Source organism: Gymnodraco acuticeps, unplaced genomic scaffold (genome assembly GCF_902827175.1).
Source record: "Gymnodraco acuticeps unplaced genomic scaffold, fGymAcu1.1, whole genome shotgun sequence".
NCBI classification, from domain to species: Eukaryota; Metazoa; Chordata; class Actinopteri; order Perciformes; family Bathydraconidae; genus Gymnodraco; species Gymnodraco acuticeps.
In genome coordinates, this window is record NW_022989917.1 from 1,249 (window position 1) to 26,970 (window position 25,722).

The 25,722-nt window shown below is 42.6% G+C and overlaps 1 pseudogene; it reads right to left on the minus strand.

The window, feature by feature from the left end:
* Window positions 1-608: 608 nt before the first annotated feature.
* Window positions 609-11,351, minus strand: LOC117542257 (annotated as a pseudogene).
* Window positions 11,352-25,722: the final 14,371 nt, after the last annotated feature.

The following is a 25,722-nucleotide window of genomic DNA, read 5'->3' on the forward strand; positions in this document are numbered from 1 at the left end:
GTCCTCTGTTGTAGAAAGGTATCTCAATGCTACCGTCACTGTATCGCTAAAGAGAAGTCCTCCACTGCTTCACCAAAAACCACCGGTGGTACTTTATCTGTACGCGGTTGTTGTAAGCAGTGGCGAAATGACTGGCTTCACATTCCCTGTGTAAATATGACAGCGTTAAAGAGTCTTAAACAATACATGTAATGAAATGACAAAGTAAGAGAACACGATGGACGTTAGCTTTAACCGGGGACACAGAATTTGACGGATAGCAGAATAAGCTGCAATACTAGTACAGACTTGCTACATCGCCAAAAAATGAACAGCACCTGGACTGTAAGCAGGAAGAGATAAACTTTGTATACAGTTGTTCTGCACATTTGAAGCTCTGGTTTTTAAACTTAGAGTGAGCATTTTCAAGTATTTGAGGATTGTCTTGCTCCATTGGCTGTGAATTCTCTAAGGTTTGTTGTGTTTCCTAAAGGCGGAAGTGACGACATGCAATGTGGCTTTTATTTTTTTATTCAAAAACAGTCGTTATTGTCATCCATCAATATAAAAGGCAGTCCAGTACATTCATTGGTAAAACTGTTCCCCTGGTCCAAACAAAACATGAACAAATGTACATAAGTTGCAAACGACAAAATGTAAATACTTCAGAACATATTCAAAGGTTAGACAGAATAATTGCCCCAGAGGAGATCTGCCTTTGGCGTGTTGAGTCGGTGCTTCTTCGCTCTGCAAAACAAGTAAAGATTACCAACTGCACATCCAGATCGACTACATTTGTTCAGACTCGGTCACTTACCCTTTTTTACACCTGCAGGTCTCGAGTAGCTCTGACCTGGAGGATGCACACACTGGCCTCTGCAGGAACCATCTGCCTGGCTGCTTGGTCACAAATCACTGCATCACAGTGGACATAGATCTGTGGACAGAGAGGATGATTTATTACACATGGCTACATGCAGCAGTGGCCAAAAGACTCCAGATTTGGATTTACATGTCTTACCTGGTCTTTCAGAACCTCGTCATCTTTAGTGAAAGTGAACATCTTTACAGAGAAGCGCTTGATGTGGGACGGGACTAAAACTCTGGAGTCACTCACAACGGGATGGAAAATTGTTGAATAGCTGTCATCGCGATTCTCACAGCTAGTGAAGGAATTCGAAAGTTAAAATAAAGCAGCCGTTAAATTAGAATGCTTTTTAGTGGATCATTAAGACAGTGTTTACACAACTCACTTCTGAACAAAGGTCTCAGTCGAGAACATGTAGTTAGTTTTGCACAACATTACCTGTCGACAATGATGTCCCAGCTTGGCAGAGATGTCCTATCTTCATAAAGGGTAGCCCAACAGTTCTCAGCAATGAGTTCCAAGTGCGGGTCGGTAGAATGCATCAGCTCCACCTCAAAATACAGAGGCTGCTGCAGATATTTCACCACTGGATAATCCTCTGCTTGGTAGAAGAGCTCGTAGGATGGATCTGCAGGAGAAGAGTCCCATTAGAGACAGGAGGCCCGGACATTTACAGTTTCATTTCAAACCTTTATTTAATCAGATCGGTCCCTTGAGATCACAGATCTCTTTTTCAAGGGAGCCTGCAAGCAGGTTTTGTATGCATGAACAAGATGTTGTAAAATTCCACCATGCCTTGGGAAAGCCTCATCTGCACCATCAGCTGCCCGGTGCCGATCTCTGCAGCGGGCTCATAGGTTCTTGGTTTAGCGCTGAAGGCAACAGTCTGAGTCTCATTGACCACATAAAGCAGGAAATGGTTTGCCTATTAGGGGGGGAAAAAAATAATATAAATGCATACATTGAAGGTGTTCATCTCCAATTATACAAATCAAATATTTTACCTGTAATCAGGATCAACTGGTGATGTGTTGGCTGCTCCTTGGGCATTGTTGTAAGACAGGCGGATCTCATTTTCATACATCATGTAGTCGTCAAAGAACTATTTAACAAAACATTTGACAAAAATCCCCTTTGATATTTAAATGTTATTCACACTCACCGTTCTGGTGGTTCCACAGGTATCCATACTGAAGGAGAAATATGCAAAGCGATCGTCGCTGAACTGTGGTGTGCAGGACTGGTCCTTTAGCGTCAGCTGACTTGGCTTCAGATTACGAGTCGATTCAACCTTCACAGCCACAGCGGTCATTGTGCCATTGGGGTGGCACTCTGGAGGATGAAGCAGGCAATGTGTAAAGCAACAAAATCCATCAATTAAAGCAGCAAATATACTTACATGTTCCATCTTACCTGTTGCTTTTAAGGGGAAGTAGCAAGCCAGATAGAGATCAGCAACCCACAGTCATTTGCACGATCCAACAGAAGCAAGTCAATTCTGGATTTGACTGATTCTGCAGTGAGCAGCTGTGGAAAAGAAATAAAGTTAGCCAATGCCGAAGATCTATGGTGGGATTTTGTAGTTTTGACATACCTCAAAAACAGCGTCCTTGGCAGTGTATGGCAGAATGAGGCTGAGGTGTGTGCCGTTCTCATAGAAATTGTAGTCTTGAGCCATCTCAGCCGTCAGCTCTCGAGGTCCAACGATAGCCTTGAAATTAGAGCCGTGACTCCCGAACTTCACGCTGATATAAAACTGATTCTGGTCACAGGTGCCAGCCATGATGGGTAGCACTAGAGCAGCAAAACATGCATTATCCATTTGATTGTGTAGCTTTTACTCTTTTTTTTTATATATATATATATATATATATAGGGGTGTAACGGTTCACAAACATTTCGGTTCGGTACGTACCTCGGTTTTTTGGTCACGGTTCGGTTCGGTACAGCAGCATTTTTTTTCACAAAACAAAACATATATATTTTTTTTATTATTATTATTAAACTGTGAATAATGTATTCACTCAAATAAATACAAAATATAATAAAATAAACATTAAGGTGCAGCATTTCGATGAACTGAAATAATCTGTATTTGAACTTTACTGTACTAGTACTCACAAAACATAAACTATTAGTTTTGGGTTTTTAATTATTATTAAACTGTGAATATTCACTCAAATAAATACAAAATATAATAAAATGAACATTAAGGTGCAGCATGTCGATGAACTGAAATAATCTGTATTTGAACTGAACTGTACTAGCACCTAAGCAGCCAGCTTGACATTAGGACTTGCTTGTCATTGTATTTTCATGTTGTTTAAAGAAAGATGAACTTGTCCACATTGCTTGCCGAAAGGGCAGATCTGCTGGCACCAACAATGTCTCCTGCTGTGGAGAACACCCTCGCTAGGGACAGAGGTAGCACAGCCAGGTAGCGCTTTGCTAACATGGCAACATAAGGATATGTGGCGTTTGTAATAGCTTTGGCACGGTCTGAACTCTCTGCGAGTGGTGGAGGCTTAAATGCTAGTGGGAGTTGGGTTTGCACTTCAGTCATTTTTTCTTTTGGTACCGGTGATATTCACGTTCGGGTGATGCCTTTTCAAGAGTGTGCAAGTTTGATGTATTGCCAGCCGCGTAACCAATTTTAGTTGAACAATGCCGACAAACAGCTTTGGTTCAGTCCACCTGTCTTTGTCCGTCATCCTTGTTCGTAACTGCAAACCAAAATGTTCCCAAACCGGAGACTTCAATGATGCTGGAGGATTTTCGAGCTCAACTTCAGCTCAGTTCCTCAAATTACTGACTACATTTGAACGCATCCCTCTGACCAGCTCTCATAGTATGCCTCTCATCCAATGAAATGACTTGCTCGCTCTATGACGCGTTGAACCCAATGTGAGCAAATTACTCTGAATGCTGCGACGCAGCACCTGAGATTACTTCCAAAAAGTTATTCACGTTCTCAATTTTTTACGTTTAACGTTATATTCGTTCGGTACACTTCGGTACACACCTGTACCGAACCGAAGGGCCCGTACCGAATAATTTCGGTACGGGTATGTGTACCGTTACACCCCTAATATATATATATGTTTTATTTAATTTTAGAAAACATAATTTGCATAAATATATTGTCAAAAGCAAATTCAATATGATCTCACCAACATCCTGCAGAGAGGCCTGCAGGTCGACCGGGAGAGCAAAAGGAGTTTCTTCAGGCAGGATGATCAACCCAAAGATCAGAGGGAGGAAGTAGGATGTAACCAAGCGTTCAGGATTCTGCAACAAATGAAATAAAAGCTCAGCAACACTGAAAATATGCTGGTACAAAGTGATATTTTGAATCGATAATGTCATACATGTTTTAAGACAACATCGGCATCAAAGGGCACTTGAAGAGAGAAGCTCTTGGAGCCATTAGCCAAGCTGTGTTCCTGGACAGTGAAGCCTTTGGCATTGCTCTCCTCAACAGTGAGGACCCCGGTGGAGAAGGTGATGTTCCTCAGCTCAACGTCATGGAGGAAGGTTCCCAAGAGAACGCTAACACCCGAATCTCTGGGACAGTGTCTGAGGAACAGAAAGTGGCATTTTACAAATTCTAAACCTGTCTTAACGTTGATAGAGAACAATTGAGTAATTAGCTTGAGTGCTACTTTAAAAAATAAAATAAAAAAAGGCGGTCTTTGTAAGCAAAAGTGGATTATACTGTACTTGGCTCTCTTGAATTCATATCCAAACACACAATTTTTTAAAAACTGACCACTGAAACAGGCCTTGTGTGTTTGTGTCAGACTTATTGATCCAAAGCTAGGTAAAAGTCTAACCTCTTTTTGGTCACCAACATTTGTTCATACCTACTAGAAAATGTGACTTACCATCCTGGATTTGGGGAGATTGAGGCATCAGAGGGGTCATGATGGGGAACAAAACCTTGTATCTGGTATTATCTTGGGTGTCATCTGTCCTCCACAGTACCTCAAGCATGGGCTCCACAAAGTAGGTGATGTGGTACTGGTAATCTGGGGCATGGCTCTGCAATAATTCATGACATTTCAATAAAACATGCCAATGCACTAGTGACTCTTGCATTTCTAATTACAGATTTCCCCAACCTTGTAGTAACCATCAGGCGAGCCCACTGGGATCTCGACGACGATGTGGAAGTCTGTGGTGCTCAGTGTGTACCCCTGTGCGGCCATCTGAGATCTATCAAGCCTCTGCCCATTGATTCCCATGTGCATTTCTGAGACTGTAATTCTGCCATCCAACAGAGGAGTCACACGGCGAGGTACGTGCCAAGAGATCATATCCTCGGTGAAGAGGACGCCACCTGTTAATGACAAAATGGCGCTGTTGAGGTTAACTGTGCAACAATTAAGCTTACTGTGAAGAAAATATGTTGCTCAGGACTCACCTTTGGGACAAGCAGCTGCCAAGTTCACTACATTCAGACCCTGTGGTGCCATGTAGTAGGCGCTCACCCTGAAAACTCCATGGGGACTCCAGCCACCTAAAGAGAGGAGAGGTTTAATATAATTGACAAGGAGGGAAAGGAAAGAAACACTGTATAGGAGTGTGTTGCTTACATCCTCTGAATAAGTCTCTGCTGTATTGTACGGGCTTCGCATAACCAGGCGACTAGAGGTAGTTTTGGCAGCGTAGCCGGCTTGTTCAGCCTCTTGCAACACCATGGCCACTGGTTCTGGGGTGTAAAACGTCATCTTCCAGATACCTTGTGATGCACCAGAGGCCTACAGGAAATAACAAATATAATTAAATCCCATTGGTGTAGGGAGAATTAAACTGTAGTATCTGAACATTTTAATTCAACATACTTCAAGATTGGCGTTGAGCTTCTCGTCTTTACCATCCCGAGTCTGACCCTTAGCTTCAGCATCAAGGTTAGCCATGTGGTGCGAAACCTAAAACAGAAAATGGTGGTTTTAGTATTCGTTTCCATACAAACAAGATGGTGGAATCAATATAAAGATGACCTACTTCCATGTAGTTCCTGTCGCAGAGGATCTCCGTGGAGGCCCAGCGCGTGTAGCTGCAAGTCTGAGACACGTCATGACTGACCACGTCTGATGGATTCTCGCCGTACATCTGGAGTCTCAAGCCAACGTTAAATGTAGCATCATCCTATAAATATAAAAAAATCAAATTAAGAGAAAATCCCTAATATTCTTTGGTTCCAGCTTCTTTGTCATTGAAAATGTAATATCCTTGCCTTCAGGGACACATTTGAAGTCTAAATGGATATTTTTGTAACAAACAAGTCAAGAAAGTACCTAGTAGATTAATTGAGGAATACAGTTTTGAGTGGAGCAGTGCTAATATTTTAGGGATGTACCAAACAAAAAAGGGAAATGTATTTGTCTTTTAAGGGTAAGAGGTTACAAATAAATTCAAAGGAACACAAAAATGGGAGCAACCATGTGTTTGTTGAGCCATTAATTCAGTCACTTGACAGAATTAGCACAGCAACTAAACTTGGTAGAAAATTACATTGGATGCTGTTAAACCACTTTAGCTCAAAACAAACCTTGTTGTCCACAAAGCAGCCCATCAGGGAGGTGTAGATTCTGGTGTTACCCCACGGGTCAGACTCCATGCTGTATCCACACTGAGCAGCCATGCTAGGTGTCAACAAAATGTGCTTGGTGCCATCTGAGGGGAGACAATAAGCTTTGTCAGGGACCCCTTTCCTCAGTGATGAACCAATCAGCTGCATTATTAGTAGGGGTGTTGAAAATAATCGTTTCTACGATGCGGACGATTCGGTCTCGATGCAGTGACGGAAGATAATCGGTTATAGGATAGTAACGTTGCTTCCTGATTTTCCGGCCGCGGCTTTACTATAACGTTTTTTTTTCTGTCACTTTAATATCAAATCGGTCGGTGACGCAGAGATCAGGGAACAGACGTGACAGCGGCACAGCAACACCAAACACGGAGCAGTCTGCTTTATCCACCAACACAAGAACACCAGTCCAGAACCAACAGCAGAAGGACCCGCTCTGAATCACTCCGTGTCGCTGCGGCACAGGGATTTATGTTTTTCTAAAATAATCGCGTTACAATCATGTCAGGTTTTTGGTGGATTTAATTAAGTCTTGGATTGCAAAGTATGAATGTCCTCTAGCAACTTTCAGACGATATATACACGTGTGTAAAGTTTGTGAAGCAGGAGGAAAAAAGCTTCCGCGATCATCGTCTCCTCTCCGTTCCTCCAAACCCCGCCCTGAAAATAATGAGTGACAGGCTGATAGTGACCCGAAAGAAACTTTATTATTCACTGAGATATAATGAAGCTAACTTAATCTCATACATTCATGGGATTTATGTAACAGTAAGACAGAGAATGTAAGTGTGCACCCACATGCAGTATTTTAGTTGTTATATGCTGTTGTAAATACTCCTTTTGTCTGCTGTGTTCAGACTCAAGTCCTGTGTGTGATGCCACATTCAGGACATTCAGTATCCTTTTTTTAACAGAAGACCGTTGCTAGAAGCTGCAGCTAGACTGCAGAATTATTATTTTTTCGTTTTTGAGGATGGAACAACTTCACACACAGATATAGGGAGGCTAGACCTATACAATTCATTTATTTTGGTTTATAAATTAATGTCAAGACATTTATGTTATTGATTTCTGAAGCACTTTCTAAATAATAAAAAGAGAGTTCATATGTATTTACTGCATGTATGCATTGATGAAAAATAAGCCATGTGCAGAAATATAGAAAATTGAGGATGCAACGCATTGGTATGCATCGGGATATCGAATTGAATCGAATCGTTGACAGGATAATCGTAATCGAATCGAATCGTGAGACCAGTGAAGATGCACAGCCCTAATTATTAGCAGTTAATACTTACTGATAGCCTCCACCTCAAGCTGTTTTCCCACTGCTAAAGCCTTGTCCAACGACAGTCTCATTACATTTGCGGCACAGTCAGACCTTAACCCACTGCCTGTTAAAAGAAAAGGCTTGTGAGGAGAATGTAAACCGAGGTAATATGCTGTATAAAATGACTTGATGAGAATTGAAGCTTACTTGACTGCAACTATAGCTTCAAATTAGGCCTGGCTTGACCCAAGATGTTAGCTGCAGCCATCCATAACAAACTTGAACACATAAAACACATCATTTAGAGACAATTAAGTACACACATAGAAATAAATCTACAAGAAATGTAACTTACATGTTCCCAAGCCTCAGCATGTTGCAGTTTGTAAGCAGCAAAACCAAAAAGAATACAGTCAGTATCAGAGTATGGGAATGTCCAGCACACCTTCAAACAAAATCTCAAGTCTAAAATGAAGGGGACTGGATGATTAACTGAGACATCAGCAGCTGCTTTATATTCCACTTAACGACAAAGCACAGGTGAGGCTTGTTAAGGATTCTCCACACACACACACACACACACACACACACACACACACACACACACACACATATAGATTTGTATTTTATATTATACATATATTACATTTTTATATTTCAAGAAGCAACAAAATAATCCACAATTAATAATAAATTCCACTTTTCCTTAAAACCACATATGCTTTTGTTGATTTTTCCTTTGAGCCTCCTTATAATGACTGTAATCTAACACTTGATTATTGTTTGTATATATTCTCAAACCTCCTTGCAAGATAATTCACAAACATTTATTACAGATGGTAAAACCTGACCTTATCGTTTCACCCGGGTCGATTTGTCTGCTCTGTCCAATTATGCAATGATATATGTTCATTTATGAGGCCATAACAATATGTTCCAACTGGAAGAGTGTTGAGTCAGTGCAGAAGAAGGAATAATCAATGCTCTGCTTAACAAAAACCATATCAAAATGTTGCACCCATCCCTGTGGGATTTCTACTTCTAGAAAATATCTCCATGGAGAAAGGCCATGACCGTGAAAACAGAAAAAAGAGAATGTCGAAAAGCTGAACGCAGGTGGCGAAAAACAAATCTCCAGGTTCACTTTGAAATCTATAAAGAGAGACTTGGCCTTTATAATTTGGAATTGAAAAACGCACGACAATCGTTCTTCTCTGACATCATTACCAAAAACAAAAACAACGCACGTGCCTTGTTTGCTACCGTCGACAGACTAACTAACCCCCCAGTGTCAGTAGCCTCTGAATTTCTATCCACCAGGGCGTGCAATGATTTTGCCTCCTTTTTCACTGACAAAATTCAGAAAATCAGACAAGCAGTCAGTGCCTCTGCATCAGGAACAGCAAATGTGTTGTCCCTATCTCCACTTAACATCAATTCAGACATCATGACACAATTCCATCAGATTAATGATAAAAACCTAGAGGACATTATTCAACTTCTGAAATCCTCCTCTTGCTGCCTTGATATTATTCCAACAGGATTTTTCAAAGATGTTTTGCCTTGCATGGCCTCAGATCTACTTCATATAGTAAACAAATCTCTTCACTCAGGTGTTTTTCCACAGGCCCTGAAAACTGCAGTCATTAAACCGCTCTTAAAAAAGAATAATCTAGATGCTTCAGTAATGAACAATTACAGGCCCATATCAAACCTCCCATTTCTAGGTAAAATCATTGAAAAAGTTGTTTTTCAACAGTTGAGTAATTTCTTGCATTTAAATAACTGTTTTGATGTGTTCCAGTCAGGCTTTCGTCCAAACCACAGCACTGAGACTGCTCTTGTAAAGGTCTTTAATGACATCCACTTAAACACAGACAGTGGCAGAACTTCAGTGTTAGTATTATTAGATCTCAGTGCTGCGTTTGACACTGTTGACCACAGCATATTACTAGACCGACTGGAGAACTGGGTGGGACTTTCGGAAACAGTTCTGAATTGGTTTGAATCCTACTTAAAGGACAGAAACAACTTTGTTTCTATAGGTAAATACACATCTGAGTTGACAAATATGACATGTGGGGTTCCTCAAGGCTCCATCTTGGGGCCTCTCTCTTTAACATCTACATGCTACCACTGGCTCAGATAATGAAGAACAACAAAATAAGTTACCATAGCTATGCAGATGACACACAAATGTACGTAACAATTTCACCAGGAGACTATGCTCCAATTCAAACACTGAGTAAGTGCATTGAACAAATCAATGACTGGATGTGTCAGAACTTTCTCCAATTAAACAAAGATAAAACTGAGGTAATGGTTTTTGGAGCCAAGGCAGAACGTATAAAAGTTAGCGCTGAGCTTCAGTGTGCAATGTTCAAAACAACAGATAAAGCCAGAAATCTAGGTGTAGTCATGGACTCTGACCTGAGTTTCAACAGTCACATTAAAACTGTTACTAAATCAGCCTACTATCACCTAAAGAATATATCTAGGATTAAAAGACTAATGTCACAGCAGGATTTGGAAAAACTTGTCCATGCTTTTATCTTCAGTAGACTCGACTACTGCAATGGTGTCTTCACAGGTCTCACTAAAAAATCTATTAGGAAGCTGCAGCTGATTCAGAACGCCGCTGCTCGAGTCCTCACTAACACTAAGAAAGTGGATCACATCACTCCTGTTCTGAAGTCTTTACACTGGCTTCCTGTGTGTCAAAGAATAGATTTCAAAATACTGCTGCTGGTTTATAAAGCACTGAATGGTTTAGGCCCAAAATACATTTCTGACCTCCTGCTAAATTATGAACCATCCAGATCTCTCAGGTCTTCAGGGACTGGTCAGCTTTCTGTCCCCAGAGTCAGAACTAAACATGGTAAAGCAGCGTTCAGTTATTATGCTCCAAATATCTGGAACAAACTCCCAGAAACCTGCAGGTCCGCTACAACTCTGACTACTTTTAAATCCAGGCTGAAGACTTTTATTTTTGTCGCTGCTTTTAATTGAACTATTCATATCTTAGACTGCACTGTAACTTTTATCCATGTACTTTTTTCTTTTAATGTTTAATTGACAGCATTGTAACTTTTATCCATGTATTTTTTCTTTTAATGTTTCTTTTATTAGCTTTTCTTTTTAATGACTGATTTTAAATGCCATTTTCTTAATCTCTTTCATTTTTTGTAAAGCACTTTGAATTGCCTTGTGTTGAAAAGTGCTATATAAATAAACTTGCCTTGCCTTGCCTTGCCTTACTTGGTTTCATAGGTTCAAACTGAATGGTTTTGCAGCAATCGTTTTATTTTCATTGTTTCTGTTCCTTGTGTAGGTTATTTTTTATGTGGTTTGTGTTTACTTTAAGGTTCATCTTCATTCTGATATCTTTAATCAAAGGGTTCATGTTCAGATCAAATACAATTCCAATTTTCTATACGATAGCTGTACATTATTGTAAATAATTTGACAAAACTTGACAGATTGTTTCTTCAAGCCAACAGATTTCAGGATTTATAAAAAGGTATATTCTATAGTTTATGGAGTTGTCAGTATCCCCTGTCTATCTTGTGCTGCTGGTCCAGAAGTGTCTGTTTCAGGCTCACTTTGGCATCTTCAAAATCTGGATTAATCTTCAATGCTTATTTGAAGTCACTCTTGGCGTCATCGAAAAAACCTATAAGACATTAAAAATGTTCATAGATAAATGTCATGATAATGTACTGCCAAACTAGCTCATTAAGAGTCAGCAGTTTTATGTTCTGGGCATCATGAGAACAAGTGAGTACACAGCTCCATCTGGTGTTAAAAGAAGAACATACCGACTGTGTCATGTCTAGGAAACTAATAGTGAAAGTGTATTCTTTATATTAGTTTTGTCATGTCCCTTTGCCCTGTGCTTTATGTTTATTCCCTTAATTAATCATCCCTCTCATTTCAGGCCTCCACGCTCCCCGCCCCCTTCTGTCTCCTGCGTCCTTGATTGTTTTCCCCGCCCTGATTGTTTCCACCTGTGTCCCCTTTACCTGTGTATATATTGTGGTAGTTTCCTCCTGTTCATTGTCAGTTCGTTGTCTTACTATGACCCACGTTCCTGATTACCTCACGGACTTCCCACGGATCTACCTCATTGATCACTTGCCAGTTTTCCTCGAAAGAGTATATTTGTTTTCCTTGTTTTGATTACTGTGCTAAATTCCAGTAAAGTCTTTATTTTTTGAGAACACTATCTGAGTCGTGCAATTGAGTTCATGCCTCAGAGTCTCTCCTTGACAGTACGAACTGACCATTAAAATGAACTCAGCCGACTCAGACCAGCTAAAGAACGCCATCCGCTTCAGGGCCAACGTCTTGGGCAACAAGAAAAGCAGATGGTCGCCATACAGCACGGAGTGCAGCACCTATCCAACAGCCACGGGGAACTACAATCATCGGTGACAACCCAGGTGAATCTGCTGGCAGCTGAGGTCCAGCGTGTGCTCACTCACCTGCAGGCTGCTTCTCCTCCCACGACTCCCCGGTTCCGGCGGCGACCGGTTCCGATCCCAACCGGTCTACTGAGCCGCACAGTACTTTCATGCGTCTGGCTCCACCCGAAAAATACTCCGGAGACTCGGAGGGCTGCCGGACGTTCATTGTGCAGTGTGAGTTACACTATCACCACCAACCGGCTGCTTTTCCCACGGACAATTCCAAAGTGGCTTTCATGATCTCCCATCTCTCCGGCTGAGCAGCAGCGTGGGCTACGGCAGAGTGGTCCCGAGGCTCCCCCATCTGCGGGTCTCTGGAAAACTTCATAGACACTATGAGAAAGATCTTCAATCAAACCACGCCGGGCAGGGAAGCAGCTCGGGCTCTGATTAAACTGAAACAACATCAGCGGAGTGTGGCTGACTACGCCATCGAGTTCCGGACTATGGCAGCCGATAGCGGCTGGAACTCCGCTGCATTGTTTGACGCTTTCGTCAGCGGTCTCTCGGATTCCCTACAAGACCAGCTGGCACCTCTCGATCTGCCCGCTGACTTGGACTCTGTCATATCCATGGCAATACGGATAGACAATCGTTTGACGGAGAGGAGAAGGAATAAATCCAAGGATGCGGTTGATCCGCCTCCCCAGAGGAGACGCTCGCCGCTGGATACTACTTCTTCTTGGAGGCCCCGTCACCCTTCACCGGCGTTCCGGACAACAGCGCCCCCTGGCTCCGTGGAGGAGCCAATGCAGTTGGGCCGCGCCAAGCTTTCGATGGCAGAACGTCAGCGTCGATTAAAGGAGGGTCTGTGCTTCTACTGCGGGCAGCGCGGACATCCACAAGCGGCTTGTCCGGTAAAAGAGGAGGCTCACCAATAAAGAGGAGTACGTTGGTGAGCCGGATCTCTTCTTCTGACTTTCCTCCTCGCACCCTGACCCGCATCCAGTAAAAATCAGAGACAATGTGGTTACTCATGGTGCACTCATTGACTCAGGGGCAGACGAAAGTCTGATGGATTGGGGTTTAGTTAAAAAATTGGACATAAAAACTAAACCTCTACCCCAGCCTCTTGAAGCGAGTGCTCTCGATGGGTGGCTGTTGTTTAAAGTGACTCACCAAACAGAGCCTTTAGAAATAAGATGTGATGATAACCATCACGAGACAATGTCATTTCACTTGTTTAATTCAGCCCAACATCCACTCATTTTGGGGTTTCCCTGGTTGAAACTTCATAACCCTCACATTGATTGGCAATCTGGGAGGGTGGAGGGGTGGGGAAAGAATTGCAGAGATCACTGTGTTAAGCAGGTAGCGGAGATTGACAGAAGAGGTAACACTGGGAGGGTTAGGCAGGGAACTATCCCAGAAATATATTTTCCTGATGTTCTTTCAGTCCCTTCCTGCTACCACGATTTAAGTGAAGTATTCAGTAAATCCAAGGCTCTGACTCTTCCGCCTCACCGACCCTATGACTGTGCTATCGACCTGATTGCTGGGTCTACAATTCCAAGGGTCGACTATATGCTATTTCAGACCTGAGAAAGAGGCCATGAGGACTATATTGATGCCTCCCTCAAAACAGGCCTTATTCGCCCTTCCTCACCAGCAGAGCGGGATTTTTTTTTTGGGAAAAAGGATGGGTCTCTTAGGCCCTGTATTGACTACTCGCATCTCATGACATTACGGTTAAAAACCGGTACCCCCCTTCCTCTCATCTCGTCAGCCTTCGAGCAGGCTTCAGGGAGCCAAGGTTTTCACCAAGTTAGACCTGCGTAATGCTTATCATTTAGTCAGGATCAGGGAGGGTGATGAATGGAAGACGGGTTTCAACACCCCTTCAGGCCACTAGAATACCGTGTAATGCCATTTGGATTATCAAACGCTCCTGCTGTGTTCCAGGCTAGATCAACGACGTGTTGAGGGAGTTTTCTGAACCGTTTCGTTTGTATATCTGGACGACATTCTGATCTACTCCCCTGACCTTGACACCCCATAAACAACATGTCCGCCAGGTTCTACAAGAGCTGCTCAAGAATAGGTTTGTTGGTCAAAGCAGAAAAAATGCAATTCCATGCAGAGACAGTCACTTTCTTGGGCTTCATCATTCGCCAGGTCAGGTTAGGATGGACCCAGAGAAGGTTAGCGCAGTAGCTTGTTGGCCTACCCCTGACTCTCGTAAGAAAGTGCAGCAGTTTTTAGGCTTTGCAATTTTTACAGACGTTGTGCGGAGGTTCAGTGCTATTGCAGCCCCTCTTCATGTCCTCCGTCCCTCAAGTGCCTTTTTTTGTGGTGTCCTCAGGCTGAGGAGGCTTTTTCTCGGCTTAAAGGATGTTCACCTCTGCTCCCATACTCACTTGCCGGACACCACTCGTCAGTTTGTGGTAGAGGTGGATGCCTCCAACGAAGGGGTGGGAGCGGTCCTCTCCCAACGACTACAGAAGGACAACAAACTTCACCCCTGCGCTTTCCTGTCCAGGAAGCTCTCCCCAGCAGAGAGAAAATTACGACGTGGGAAACCGTGAGTTGCTGGCCGTGAAGCTGGCACTGGAAGAGTGGAGGCATTGGTTGGAGGGAGCCGAGCATCCTTTCGTGGTTTGGACCGATCACAAAAACTTGGAATATATAAGAAAGGCCAAAAGACTGAACTCCCGCCAGGCCTAGTGGACCTTGTTTTTCAAACCGTTTTGACTTTGTTCTTTCCTTCAGGCCGGGGTCTCAGAATGTCAAGCCTGACCTCTGTCCCGTCTGTTTGACCCTGTGCCTGCAGTCAAGGAGCCGGAACCCATCATCCCATTAAACCGGGGGTAGGAGCGCTGACTTGGTCAGTAGAGAAGGAGGTAATACGAGCCAATGCTGGAGCTCCTGCACCAAGGGGTTGCCCGCCATAACCGGCTTTTCGTTCAGGAGGCCGAGCGACCACAGGTGATCCATGGGCTCACACTTCGCTGCTCACCTGTCACCCTGGAGTCAAGAGACTATGTTCATCATAAAACAACGTTTCTGGTGGACATCCATGGAGAAGGAGGTGAAGGAGTATGTGGAGGCGTGCCCTGTCTGAGCTCGAAACAAGACTCTTCCAGGGCGCGAATAGGACTATTACAACCACTCCCTATTCCCAACAGACCCTGGTCAGAGATCTCCATGGACTTCGTCACTGGCCTGCCCCTCTCTAGAGGTAAAACCATAGTTCTTACGGTAGTGGACCGTTTTTCTAAAATGACACATTTCATTGCTTTGCCCAAGATGCCCTCAGCGAAGGAAACGGCTGAGGTCAGAAGCATAATGTGTTTCGGCTTCATAGTTTCCCAAAGGATATTGTCTCCGACCGGGGCCCCCAGTTTGTGTCACGCTTCTGGAAGGAGTTCTGCCGCCTCATCGGTGCCACGGTCAGTCTCTCGTCAGGATACCATCCGGAGTCTAACGGCCAGACAGAGCGCCTAAATCAAGAACTGGAGACCTGTTTGCGCTGCTTGGTGTCCCAGATCCATCCTCCTGGAGCGAGCACCTCACCTGGGTTGAGTATGCGCACAACATCCTCCCTACTTCTGCCACGGGCCTGTCCCCCATTTCACTGTGTTTATGGCTACCAGCCGCCACTGTTCCCAGCCACGGAGAGGGAGGTCACGGTCCCGTCTGCCCACGCGCTGGTCAGGCGTTGTCGGCGCGTGTGGGCTGCGGCTAGGAAGATCCTCTGCAGGAATTCACAACTGGTGAAAAGAGCAGCAGACCGAAAACGCCGACCAGCTCCTGTATACAGCCAGGCCAAAAGTCTGGCTTCTACACGAGACCTTCCCCTCCACGTACTCTCCCGTAAATTGGGCTCCCCGGTTTTGGGTCCTTTTCCCGTCACCAAGGTCATCAACCCGGTTTCAGTGAGACTACGGCTTCCCAGGTCCATGAAGGTACATCCCACCTTCCATGTAGGGAAACTAAAACCCTTGAAGGAGAGCGCTATGGTTCCCACCGCCAAACCCCCCCCCCCCCCCCGGATGATTGATGGAGGTCCGGGTTACACCGTCAAGAAGATATTGGCTAGTCGGAAAAGGGGTAGAGGGCGACAGCTACTGGTTGACTGGAAGGGTTATGGTCCTGAGGAGCGGATATGGATTCCTTCCCGCTTCGTCATAGATAAAAGCCTCATTGAGGATTTTGACCGCCTCAACTCAGAGGAGCCTGGGCCGTCAGGAGCCGTCCCTAGAAGGGGGGGTACTGTCATGTCTAGGAAACTAATAGTTAAAGTGTATTCTTTATGTTAGTTTTGTCATGTCCCTTTGCCCTGTGCTTTATGTTTATTCCCTTAATTAATCATCCCTCTCATTTCAGGCCTCCACGCTCCCCGCCCCCTTCTGTCTCCTGCGTCCTTGATTGTTTTCCCCCGCCCTGATTGTTTCCACCTGTGTCCCCTTTACCTGTGTATATATGTGGTAGCTTCCTCCTGTTCATTGTCAGTTCGTTGTCTTACTATGACCCACGTTCCTGATTACCTCACGGACTTCCCACGGATCTACCTCATTGATCACTTGCTAGTTTTCCTCGAAAGAGTATATTTGTTTTCCTTGTTTGATTACTGTGCTAAATTCCAGTAAGTCTTTATTTTTTGAGAACACTATCTGAGTCGTGCAATTGAGTTCATGCCTCAGAGTCTCTCCTTGACACTCCGTCCCTTCGCGACGAGCAGGCGTCCGTAGATCGTAGATCGTAGATCGTAGATCGTAGATCGTAGATCGCAGAACGCAGACAGCAACAGGTGGAGCCGCTCCGTCTCTTTGCGACGTCTCCAGAGGATAAACACCTCAGTACAGCCGCACTCGACAGGTGGGAGATGTATATATAACCTGTGTTGTTGTTTTCTACAATAAATTGGGTTTTTACTACCCTCTATTCAGCTTCCAACAGTAAGATAAGAGTACTACATAGTTTATGCATATTTTGGTGAAGGATCTGAAAACTAGATAAATATAACTTGGGATTATATTCATTGTTCTGTGCATCGTCATTTAATAATAACCATGTACTTACCATGTTAGCTGAGATCTGGACACATGAGGAAAAAAACTGGAAATTAACTACTGAAATAGCAAACAGGAACAGAAAAGGAGTAACTTACTGTGACCTGATAAAACCAACAAAATGTATACCATACCATATTCTTTAAAGGGCCCCTATTAGGCCCCTGTGACATGTCTCAATGCTTTAATGTTCAAAAAGCTCTTTATTTTTCTCATACTGCCTGTGCTGCAGCACCTCTTTTCACCCTCTGTCTGAAACAGAGCCCAGTCTGCTCTGATTGGTTAGCTCAAAACTTCAGAATTTGTATTGACCGCCGTTCAACTGACAGCGTTGTTTTCCCCCAAAAAGTGGGCGGAGACGTTATTTTTGCCCGGAAGTGACGCATTTGTTACTCTCATCTATACTCTGTTAAAGCCCTGGGGTTGCGTTCCGATAATCCAAAATCAGCTCCTAAATTCTAACCCTATCTCCTATTCCTTGACCTCTGAGTGAACCATCACGTGGATTAAGGGATAGTGGATAGGAGAATTCAAAAGGACTTAGGAGAAAGAGACTGCGGTACTTTAGAGAATCCGAATGCACTTTCACTATCCGACATGTTTATGATGCGTCAGCGGACGTCATGATTGTGCGTCTGCTGCTGTGGCCGGAAACTATGGAAACTACAGTTTTCTATAGCGGACTACAACATGGATGTTTAATAAGAACGAGGGACTACTGTAAACTCATCTTGAGACTCTGCACCATGCTCTGATGCTGTTGCTTTAAAGATCAAATGCCAGTAAAATCGAAATCATATAGCTACAACACTATCTAAGATATTGCAGTATTAAAATCGGAGATAATATGCGTCTGGCAATGCGCAATATTTATTTTGTTCAACCCCCAACACCAAGTCGACGATTTATTTTCTCAGCCGCTCCTCCGCAAGATGGCGTCGCGTGACGTCACAGTGGCCAAACAAACAAACCTTGGCTTATCGCTCACAGCTGCTTCCGCCGATAGTACAACTTAGTTTCGTTATCATGTCTGATTCTGAGTAGACTATAGACTAAAGCTTTAGGAATCCAAACTATAACATATAATAAGTACCCTGTATCAAGATGATGCAAAACAAGTGAAATTGGACCTTTTTTAGAGAGGTTTAGAAAAATAAAGTCACCACTGGGTAATTTGGGAACCATCACAACCAAACACAATGCTAACAGTGAGACTCTGAATTAGCCCCGAGCGAAAAATGCTAACATATTACTGCACCGAAATCACTCCTAGCTCCCTTATTACTTATCCTAGCTCCACATCCAACACATTGTTTATGATAGTAAGACACAGAATCTAACGGTGCCCACCTCTATAAGCAATAAAACTGCAATTCCGTTATCTGCGTTATCTGCTGTGCTCCGTGCGCTTTGAAATCTAATCAAAAGTTGTTTACCTCAATTCTTTGGCGTTTCTGCATCGCCCGGCTCTTTCGTTTTTTCAGTGGTTTATTGTGCTGAAATATGGAGGGGACGGCTCCGGGTTCAGCCTCCGACGTGCTATTAATGCTTCTCCACCAACAGACTTCATGATAGCAGGATCAACGTCGTATGCATCACATACAGTGGTCAGAAACACAACTTGCTCCATTTTGTCAGTTGCCATCCAACACGATTCACTAAAAAAATCAATTTTTTGCGGGATGATTTGGTCTTTGGGAAATGCATGTAAAACTCTCCCAGATCCCGCACCGTTCGTACAACAAAAAGCACAACAATAACCCATGTTAATTCAGTTTTCTTTTCGCGAAAAACATGTGACCGAGACTGCCGAGTCGGGATATTTGAGATGGGTCTGGCTGCAGACCGCAGCAAGGAGGCGGATCGTATAGGGGCGGATCGTATAGGGGGCGTTTCCTAACTTTTTTTTATCCAATAGAATAATGACACTCAGCAGAAAATACATACTGTAGGTGGCAGTAATGCAACTTAAGGGATTCCAGCTGCTTTTTTATAAATCCTCGCAGAATAAGTCATTCGTTCTTTCACGATGGCCCGAACAACAAGTGAAACAGCGGTAATAGTATTTTCCAGAGATGCATGTTTATATTTATTGTAATGTCATTTTTTCTTAACACACAATTGTCTCGTTATCAAAGTACAACATCGACTGTCCAACCTCGTTAAGCGTTAATAAAGTAAATAATAGTTGTATGTGGTAAAAATGTTTGTGGTATTAGGATGCTAACTTAGCATGATGACTATAAACACGTTGGCCTATAGTCCCGTTGCAACCAGGCCTACTCTACTGTTGTAATAACGTTAAGCTTAGATAGGTCAATAGATTATCAGGCTCGGTAACAATACTGATTTGTGTTACCAAAGCTGATCATCTAATTGACCTAAGGTTATCGTATATGCTGTGATGCTAACCATGATGCTAGTGTACTGTTGTATTATCTTGGAAATATAAGTAGGCCTGCCCTACATACTGTAACTTAATCAAATAATATGGTATGGATTCGGATAGACAACATGGCTAGCTTGGTTGGTTGAATTGAGTAATAAGATGTGCGGGTACTGATTAAGGTTGTAACTGTAACAGTTTGTAACTACTAGTTGTAATGAACCAGACGAGAGACGGACGCATCCTTTCAGTAAATGTCGGCTGCTAATCAATATGTAAAAATAACACTTCGGATGTGTCTTCTATAATTATGTAACATTAGTTATGGCATCATCAGAAAAGATGAGCTGGCAGGATTCTGCAGCATTGACTGTTTCTATGATGCTGGAGGCACCTTCCAAGAATAAAATGTTTGTTTAATAAAGACTTTCCTCTTTGTATGTACTGTATATATATTTATTTTATTTTATTAATCTTACCACCAGACACAACATGAACAAATGAATGATACACATCAGGACAGTAACTTAAACTTCAGTATTTTAGGTGTACAGAAACCTCTACTCATGTTGTTAAATGATATACAGCAATATCTTCCATAAACGTAGTTGATTGATTTGAATAATAATTACTACCACTGCACAAACAGTGAAAAATGATATGCCTACAATTTATGAATTTGTCTTCTCTGTTGGTTGTATACTCTTCATTCTTTATGCAAATTAATTATAATTATTATTTTTCAAAGTTCGTTTATGATTCATTCAAAGCATTAAAATAAATGAGAAACGGAGAGCGTCATATACCTTTTAAGAAATACGTGGGGGCGGGGTTCATAACCCTTTAGGAAACGCCCCTATACGATCCGCCCCTATACGATCTGCCTCCTTGCTGCGGTCTGCAGCCAGACTCTATTGGGATATTTGGTCCAGAGACTGTTTGGCCACTATTACGTCACGCTGCTGGGAATTACATGTCAGAAATTCAGACGGCTTTGGGTCGAGTTTTGGATCAATAAAAGCTTTTTTTTTGGGTGTATTATCTCGATTTAAATAAAATAAAAAATACAGGCAGTCTAAAAACAACATTTCTATAAAAATGTAGCATATTTGGAAGCTTTGCATTTGATCTTTAAGCTTTATGAACGTGGACAACAGAGAAACATATTCTTCATGACCCAAAGTTGGAATTGAAATAAAAAAGGAAAGTGAAACTTATGCTCATCACCCTCTCCCTCCGTTCCACATTAACACAAATGATCCCAATACGAATGATTGTATGAACTATGAAAATATCTTAAAATCAATACAATGTATTTATTATAAACGTTAGTCCTTAACATCTATCACTGTGTATATCACCATTCAAACATCTTTTTAAAAGTTGAACAAACCCCACAGCTCAGTAAGACTGTGAGATGTTGACTTTATTGATAATTTTCAGTAAAAACTAACGTTCATATTTCTCTTTTTGATATATATACTGATGAACGTTCAGAACAAAGCACTTTGGCAACTTACCACATACTTTTTAAAATGCTTGATAAGCACGTTCATGATATCATTCTCGGTCATAATCGGTTGTTTCCGTGAACGGCCGACTGTTGAGTGACGGCAAATGCTGCGGCTGCAATGCATTGTGGGGCAGCCTTTTCTCCTCTCCTTTCGTCAAGGGAGGTCCAGTGGTTCCTAAGCTAAAGGAGGTTATAAAGGAAGTTTGAAAGCTCCTTTCCTTTCATTTGGAGAATTGGAACGGCACTTAACATGGCTGCCACTGACGTACTTCCGGGTCATTTCACTTGGTTAGGAAGGTTCCTAAGCTAAATGGACTATTGGAATGCAACCCTAGATCAGGGGTTCCAACCTTTATTGTGCCAAGGACCGGCAGATCCATAAAAAAAAAAATCGTGGACCGGTTGTCAATTTTAACTGATTTTAATATTTACTCACCACCAGCAGCAACAGAGACTAATTGTATGTAACAGCCTGAACAAATACTAGAACAATATGCATCCAAAACGTTAACAACGTTTAAAAAAGAACCGGTGTCGTTTTTTGGTTTTCGGGAAAACGGAAAACCAAAAAATTATTATAATAAATTATTATTCAGTTTTTAAAACCAAAACGGGAAAACAGATAAATCAACGTTTTGGTTTTGTTTGTATGATTTACGGATAATCCAGTCAACCTGATCTCACCAGAATGCGTGACTCCACCACGACTCCTTAACACCGCATTGCGTGGTAGAGTCATGGGTTGCGTTCCGATAATCCAAAAATCAGCTCCTAAATTCTAACCCTATCTCCTATTCCTTGACCTCTGAGTGAAACGTCACGGGGTTAAGGGATAGTGGATAGGAGAATTCAAAAGGACTTAGGAGAAGAGACTGCGGTACTGTAGAGAATCCGAATGCACTTTCACTATCCGACGTGTTTATGATGCGCCAGCGGACGTCATGAATGTGCGTCTGCTGCTGTGGGGAAACTATGGAAACTACAGTTTTCTATACAGCGGATTACAACATGGATGTTTAATAAGAACGAGGGACTACTGTAAACTCATCGAGAGACTCTGCACCGTGCTCTGATGCTATTGTGTTATGCTTTATGAACGTGGACAACAGAGAAACATATTCTTCATGACCAAAGTTGGAATTGAAATAAAAAAGGAAAGTGAAACTTATGCTCGTCACCCTCTCCCTCCGGTCCACATTAATACAAATGATCCCAATACGTATGATTGTATGAACTATGAAAATATCTTAAAATCAATACAAATGTATTCATTATAAACGTTAGTCCTTAACATCTATCACTGTGTACATCACCATTCAAACATCTTTTAAAAGTTGAACAAACCCCACACAGCTCAGTAAAGACTGTGAAATGTTGACTTTATTTGATCATTTCAGTAAAAACTAACTTTCATATTTCTCTTTTGGATTATAATACTGATGAACGTTCAGAAAAAAGCACTTTGGCAACTTACCACATACGTTTTAAAATGCTTAATAAGCATCGTAACTTTCATGATATCATTTCTCGCTCATAATCGGTTGTTTCCGTGAACGGCCGACTGTTGAGTGACGGCAAATGCTGCGGCTGCAATGCATTGTGGGGCAGCATTTTCTCCTCTCCTTTCGGTTAGGGAGGTCCAGTGGTTCCTAAGCTAAAGGAGGTTATAAAGGAAGTTTGAAACCTCCTTTCCTTTCATTTGGAGAATTGGAACGGCACTTATCATGGCTGCCAGTGACGTACTTCCGGGTCATTTCACTCCGTTAGGAAGGTTCCTAAGCTAAATGGACTATTGGAATGCAACCATGCATTCTGCTACATTACGTGTCGACACCACGCAAAAAACCCCAATAGGCGCATTCACACCGCAGTATTTTTCCCCAAAAGGTTCATGAGAACTTAGTTCATGAGAACTCTTTAGTTCTCATGAACTAAGTACAGATCGCGTTCCCACCGGAATAAGTCCCTGGGGGAGGATTAGGCAAATGAAGCCGCTGACGTCACTACTTCTTCTTCTGCTTTGGGTTTACTGGCAGGCCGCAAACCACTTCACGGCGTATGCTGCCGCCCAAAGTCCCCGGCCGGAAGTCCCCGGAGTTGGGGACTGGCTCAGTAGAAGCTGCTGGGACTCCCAGCAGCTTCTACTGAAGCCTTCCGAGTAAATCGCCAGAACAGCCGACACCTCCTCATCTCCACCGCTCCCATGTTTTATTTTGTGTTGCCATAAGTTAGTCTCTCTGCGTTTCTGCGCTGGGCTAATGCTAATAATGCTAATGCGAGGATAATTAAAATGGCGGCTTCACAAAACTTTTTGGGAGTTTTACGGGGCGTGGTTTGCAATCCAGCCCAGCCCAATCAGACATAGGAACCTTTTTCTCCCACGAAAGTCCCTGCTCTCTAGCAGGGACGGAAAAGGGGGTAAAAAGGTTCTCATGAACTAATTGTAGTACCGGCTCTTTTTGGTGTGAACGCGACAAAAGAGTTCTCATGAACCTTTGTGGGAGAAGTACTGCGGTGTGAATGCGCCTCATGTAAAGTGAATGAGGCTCTTTTGTCGTGGTGCACACACGCATTTCTACAACGTCCCGCAGTGAGCTTTTATTCTATAAAACGTTTTTAAAATCTACTATAGCTTGTAGTAACTCACGGGAGGCTTATTTTATTTTATTTGTATTCATAATCATTTTTATTTTTGGTCAGAATGTAAAAATTACATTAGTTACGAATTTTTGTTCTCAAAAAACAGTGCATTGTGTGTAATACAACTTTGATTTTTATTAAATTAGTTAGTTTTTAAGGAAGGCCAGAGCTTCAGCTGTGTCAAATATATTGTTCCCTTTAGTTAACGTTATTTAAAAGATAATGATCATGTCCCCTTTATTACGAGCGTCCATTCCCATTGGATAACGGAGAATTTTACACCCGGAAGTAAGTATTCTCCTTACTGTCGATTGATTTTACAGTGATATCTATACTCATCAACTCAAAAACACCAAATTATCCTTGTTAATTTCACAACATTGATTGGTTTAAATTGTGTACAATGCTTTTGTATTTTCCCCCTTCGATTCGGAGAAACGAATTTTTTTTTGGATGGCAGAAGACACTACACTACCCAGAATCCTCAGCTATTTTTGGGACTACACCATGTGCTTAGCTTGACAAACCCCGTGATCAGTCCTCAAGCTCTGTGATTGGATGTTGGAGTTTACACGGAGCGTCAAAAAGCACCTTGAAATGGAATGAAACCCATCGACGGCACACTATTCAAAACAGGAATCGAACGTGTCCTATCCCCCCCCCCTTAGGTCGCAGGCTCCTCCAACAGTGCAACACAATAAAACAGATACACAGAAAAAAAATAGTGAATAGTGCAATAAGAGTCTATATACAAGTTATTGGAATCTTTTTTTTATTTGTATTTAACCTTTATTTAACCAGATAAAAGCATTGAGATATAATCTCATTTTTAATGCTGACCTGGCCAAGAAGGCAGAGCAACGTTACACATAACACATAACACACCACATATAAAAGAGAACATAACTAAGAAAACTTTACATTGGGGTTTTTTTGCGTGGTGCCGACACGTAAATGTAGCAGAATGCGTGACTCCACCACGCAATGCGGTGTTAAGGAGTCGTGGTGGAGTCACGCATTCTGGTGAGATCAGGTTGAATCCAGTGTATGCTGGGAAAACGAGGAGAAGGCGCATTATGAAGGAGATGTCCGGTCGCCAGGGTGTGTGTGTGTGTGTATGTGTGTGTTTCTCAATCGCGAGGATGCTGGCTTGGTAGTCGCGTACTTCCAAGTCACTTCCTTCAGAAACGAAGCAAGTATACTTCCAAGCCACGGCTTCGGAAAACGAAGAAGAATGGAACAGGCTAACAAGTGTGCCACTCTCTCTAACGGTTTCAACAAACTGTACCGAAAATAAATACCTCATGATGTCTATCTAATTATGAACTTGCTTTACTTTCACGGAACACATTGTTGGTGATAACAAATGTAACAAAGTAACATATTTACATGTTCTACGCCACTATACTTACATTTAAATGTGTGCTGCGTCGGTTCAGCCATTCTCCGCAAGGGTTTTGAAATGGTCCGTGCGCAAAGCATTGTGGGGATTTTAAGAATGCGAAGTCTACCCATGTGCAGCCTCGAAATTTCCCCCAAACCAAGGACGCGGCCCTCGGTGGAATTCCAAGTATGCTGGAGATTGGAACAGTCCTTCGGCGGGCACTCGATGACGTAGCATCCTTGAAATATTGGCTTGGAAGCCAGTATCCTCGAGATTGAGAAACGGCCCCAGTGTCTGTGTGTGACACTGGCATTTGTTTTCAGAAGATATTATGATAGTGACGTTCGTTCCGGTGCACTCTGACAGCATTTAGCTCTACATCGAGATTAAGATTAAACTAACTTCTTTTGGGAACACCCGCATATACCTATGGAGTTAGCCAGATGTGTGTAAATTACTGTTCATGGTCATTTGAAAACAAATGCCGGTGTCGGACAGACACAAACACACCGAACATACAGAGCTGAGCAGAGCACATACACACACACATCATGCGCCTTGGTGACTGGACATCTCCTTCATAAACTAATAAAAGGGGGAGTAGGGAGAGT